Genomic DNA, 5,070 nt, shown 5'->3' with positions numbered 1-5,070 from the left:
TTCTCTCATAAACAATTAAAAAGGAACCATATAGTCATAGTTAGGAAGAGCACACCTTAAAACAGACCCGAGTTCTACACAGGCCCAAAATATACACTCTTCTCTATTGTGCTGTCAGTATTGCACTTGCCATGCATGCAAACATTTGAAAAGCAGCTGCACACACACAAAAGTTGACAAGTAATTTATAAGTGTTGCAACCGGTGTTGAATTGTGAGTCTGCAGTGCCTAAAGAATTGAGGGAAAGGTAAGAAGATAATGAATGACAGCATTGTGCACCTCAGTGTTCGCAATAAGAAGAAACTCCAGCTCTCTCAACCTCATCACCTTTCACAAATATGACATCAACAATCGCTTAAGCCTTAACACATCAAATGTGAAAAGGACAAGAGCATTAAGCCTCAAGCAAGGCAACCATATAGACACTGTTACTACTCACTAGGTGCTAAAAAATACAAGGCAATGTTGACTGCATGAGAAAATGTTCAAAATTTCAGTTATATAAATCATGTTCCGCAGAACTTAAAGCAGCGAGTACAGATGCAGGATGTTCTGCAAAGTTGTATGTTAATGCATATCCGCAGACTAGTTTTAATTTTCATAAGGTGAGACATGTTTGAACCCGCAGGCGGCCTAGTAAACCAGTCAAAGCAATCGGCTGTGATTCTTTTTCAAACATCCTCCTCATTACGTGCCACAGTTTGCGCTCCAAAATCCTGCTAATCTCAGTGGAAAGATGACGTGAGCTGATCTACATTAATGGATTTGTAGATGCGGAAGTGAAAGAAACATTTTGCCTCATTGTGTTTTTTGCTTCATTAGCTCCAGTACAGAGCTTGTCAATGCCTTTATGTCTTATTGATGCAGGTGCAGTTTTTCTCTTCGAGATCACATGCAGCAGGCCTCTATGATTCCATTATGAAAACTACATAGGCTACATAAAAAATAATATAGCATTCAATTCCACTCTGGTGTTATAAAATAACTTTAATGTAATGGTGTACCTAAACCTATGAAAAAGATTATGGTTGCCTCTTCTAAAAATACTATTTGTCAATATTATTTATTAGATGGGAAAATAATTGCTACAATTTGTTTATAAAATGTATTGTACTGATTAAAAGAAATCATCTAAGGCCCTGCTGTATTCATAACTCCACCAAACACACCTAACCAAAACCTAAATGCCTGAGGCACAATTTCAAACTTTTGTAAAAGTGTCGTGCATCTTTACGTCCAACAGAGGGCAGTACAACTAATCACATTAAGAGTAGAGACCCATAATTGAGAGTAGTCCACCATTTATAGTCCCCCACATCTATACTTATTTGTTACACGAGGACATTTCTAACAGAGCTAACTCTCTTTAACATTATAATACTCTTCTGCATCCTAACTCACTGCTCCCTGCTCCTCAGAATGTGTACCTACACAATTTGTTCAAGCTGACACAACTTGATGATTAGCAAACAAGAGTTGTTTTAAGAACAATAGATCACTCCAAAATTAAATGGCAATCATTGGTAATATGGCTACTATTTGTACATTAATTCAAGGATCAACATTACAAATTATATGATCAATAAATTATGACAAAATATGTTTTCACATTGCTTTAACTCATCAAAAATAATTTAAGCAAATTTTCAACTGATTTTTCAAAGTCAGTTTAATGTGATTGAAGTTGAAATGACTTAAACATCCAAGTTGATTTTACTTAATTTAAGTATAATAAATATTATTGGTAGCACTTTATTTTACAGTCCTATTTCACATGTACATAATATATACTTATTGTAGTAATTACAAGAACTGGGTATTAACTATAGGTACTAGTTCTAAACCTATACCTCTAAACCTACTTAGTACACTTTGTGCACGTACTGTAAAATAAAGTGCAACCATAATATTAACATTAGCTATTTATTCGTTTTTAAAAAATGTGTTTCAGAATAAAATGATTAAATAAAAAAAGTAAAGCAGATAAAGGTGAAAATTCACCATAGAACGGTTGTTTTAGTGTGTCACCACTAGATGGTGCAGTATCAGGAGGTAGAACACAAAAAGTGTTCTGTACAAATTAATTGAGCAACAATAACAAAATAAGATTGTTTTGCTAACTAAGATTTAAGTTTGAACTCTATGATACAACATGACTAACATTTAAAATAAATAAATGTAGAAAAGTAACTCATTCATTTATTTATGCTGTGAATATAAATCTTTAATTTTATGTTACAGGACCTAGATTGCCAATTTAAAGGTTTCAGGTTCAAATCCAGATGACTAGGTAACCATGTAAAATCATCTCATTGCAATGCTTTATTAATCTCCAGATTGCACATTGCATATCTTAAATGATTGTAGCCTATACTATAATTTCAAATGCATCTGTTAAATGACAAGTAACTATTCATGTTTAAAGGACAACTTGATTTGCACACACAACACCGTAACAGCTTTGGCTCAATATCAAACAAGTTCGTATTTTAACAACCTACAGGATCTTTCATGTTTGATCTGAGGATGACAAATGAGGATTGGTCGCATCTGTGAAACCAGTTTCAAAAAAAAAAAAAAAAAAAAAAATGATTTGGCTCCATTGGATGGTACTAGAAAATGAACTTTTTACTATTACGAGTGTTCAACTTATATAATAGAATTTTGAATTTTGACAGAAACATCAAAATAAAAATAAAAATCTGACATCTGATAATACATCTGATATCTGTCATTGACTAACTTCCTCTCTCCGCTGTGAGTGACTCACATCCTCTCTCTGAGCCACACCCTCTGACTTTAATTCACTTGCAGTCTCCCTCCAAGTCTATTAGCTGAACTTCTTCACCTGTACAGAGCACATGATGTTCCTAACGTGAACTGTTCAGTTGAATCGGAAAATCTCATAGTTGCTGGAGCTCCAGAGGGGCCTTGATGAAGCATTAGGGGCTTTGACACAGACACTTGTGCATTTGAATTCATATGTCGTTTATGAAACCAGTAGTAACAACATCAGAAAAATACAGAGCCTGTGTGTACAGTAGTTAGTATATTTTGTGTAAGATATTTTGAAGAATGTGAGTAACCAAAACAGTTGATGGGCCCCATTGACTTCCATAGTATGGGAATATAAATCTATGGAAGTCAATGGGGCCCATTAACTGTTTGGTTACTGACAATCTTCAGGAGGAGAAACAAATTAATGGTTTGGAACAACTTGATGGGGAGTAAATAATATTTGGTGAACTATCCCTTTAAATGTATATTTATTCTTACTATGTTTGTAGGGGACACACCTGTGGATGTTACAGGCCAAGCATAGGCATATATCCAAGAAACCATTTAGTTAATTTCTGTGGATTTCTTCCACACCACAATAGACAAAGAAATCATTTCTCCTCCGTGCATGGGTGTTGGCTCGGATCTTTTACCTTTAGAGTACTCCTGCCCCTGCTTATCAGATTCCAGGCACCAATAAATGAAGAATAATTAGACTTTTTGGCAACACACACACAAAAAAAATCTGTCAACATCAAATATTGTTTTGTGATCAGGAACGAGACTCAATACTTATGGATTTGGAAATCAAACTCAATAGCAGGCAGGACATCACAGCAGAAAGCGGCATTCCTCATGCCATACATTATTTACTTTATATTCAAAAGTTTTGGGGTCAGTACAACTTTTTGAAAGAAATGAATACCTTAATTCAGCAAGGATGCATTAAACTGATAAAATCTGACAGTAAAGACACTTATGTTACAAATAAATGCTGTTTTTTTATCTTTATATTTACCAAAGTTTACAAAAATATAAACAAAAATATTGAGCAGCATGCCTGTTCATCAGCTGTGGTGCTCAAGTCACTTTTCTTATCAGCATATAAGAAAGACTGATCATGATCGTAACACTGAAGACCGGAGTAATGACTGCTGAATATTCTGCATTGCAGTCACAGTAATATATTACTTTTAAATATAGGCCTATATTAAAATGGAAAACAGTTATTTTAAATTGTAAAAATAAATTACTATATTACAGTTTTTACTGTATTTATCATCACATAAATGGTGAGCATAATGTACAGGAGTGTACATAATAGTCTGATAACCCTGAATGGGCTGAATAAAAACTTTTTTGTCTGGCACAACCGAGTAGTTCCTTCGGTTCTGAAACCGTTCTTGCAATGGAAAAATTTGATAGGCTATATATTTGTCAGTGGTTTATGCTTTACATATTTCTGAATGCATTAATAAATTGGGAAAACAAATAATTAAAAATTGTAGCCTACACCTTATTTTTTAGCCTATTATTACCATTGACAAAATTTTAGAATTAATGACGTCATCAAACAGCAAAAAATGGAATTATGGAAATGATGAAGTGACCAAAAATGCTAAACAAATCAAACTCTTATATTTTAGATTATTAAAATATACAAAGTATACATCTCAGGTGCCCAATATATTTTTAGGAGTTTGCATGCATGCTGAACACTATCTGGTCCAACCAACTAATTCTAGATAAGCTGCTTAAATATTCAAGAATAGATTTTATTACGAATGTCAAATTTATTTGTGTCAACAAAACTAATTCTTAAAACCTATTTGTTCTAAATGCTTAAGATCATGGCAAATATATTTTGTTAAGTGAGTCCAAACCTCTGACTGACTTTTTTAAAACATTTAATTTTTTATAATCTAGGATAAATAAATAAGTAGCTACATGTTTTTTTTATCATTATAGAATGTAAAAAAAAAAAAAAAAAAAAGAAGACCTATATAAAAAATTTGAGGGAAAAAATCTGAGAATATCCAGGTCATCGGGTTTAAGAACCTGTAAATGATGGATTGGTTTTGTTTACATGAGAAATACATGTTAGACTGATAGGAGGGGCAGTTGATCTATATTCACAATAAGAAGTGTAGCCTAGAGTCTGAACATCGACTGAAAATGATGAAAAATGCCTCGTTTATGAATATATGCCAAAGGTCATCGCAGTCTGAGATGACGACAGCTCCGGAGGATGCATCAATTCTGCGGCATTAGGACCTTGCGTTCCTCTTCCTC

This window comes from Siphateles boraxobius, unplaced genomic scaffold (genome assembly GCF_051911475.1).
Source record: "Siphateles boraxobius isolate OS27281-9 unplaced genomic scaffold, OSU_SipBor_1 3, whole genome shotgun sequence".
NCBI lineage: Eukaryota > Metazoa > Chordata > Actinopteri > Cypriniformes > Leuciscidae > Siphateles > Siphateles boraxobius.
This window is presented reverse-complemented; position numbering follows the sequence as displayed.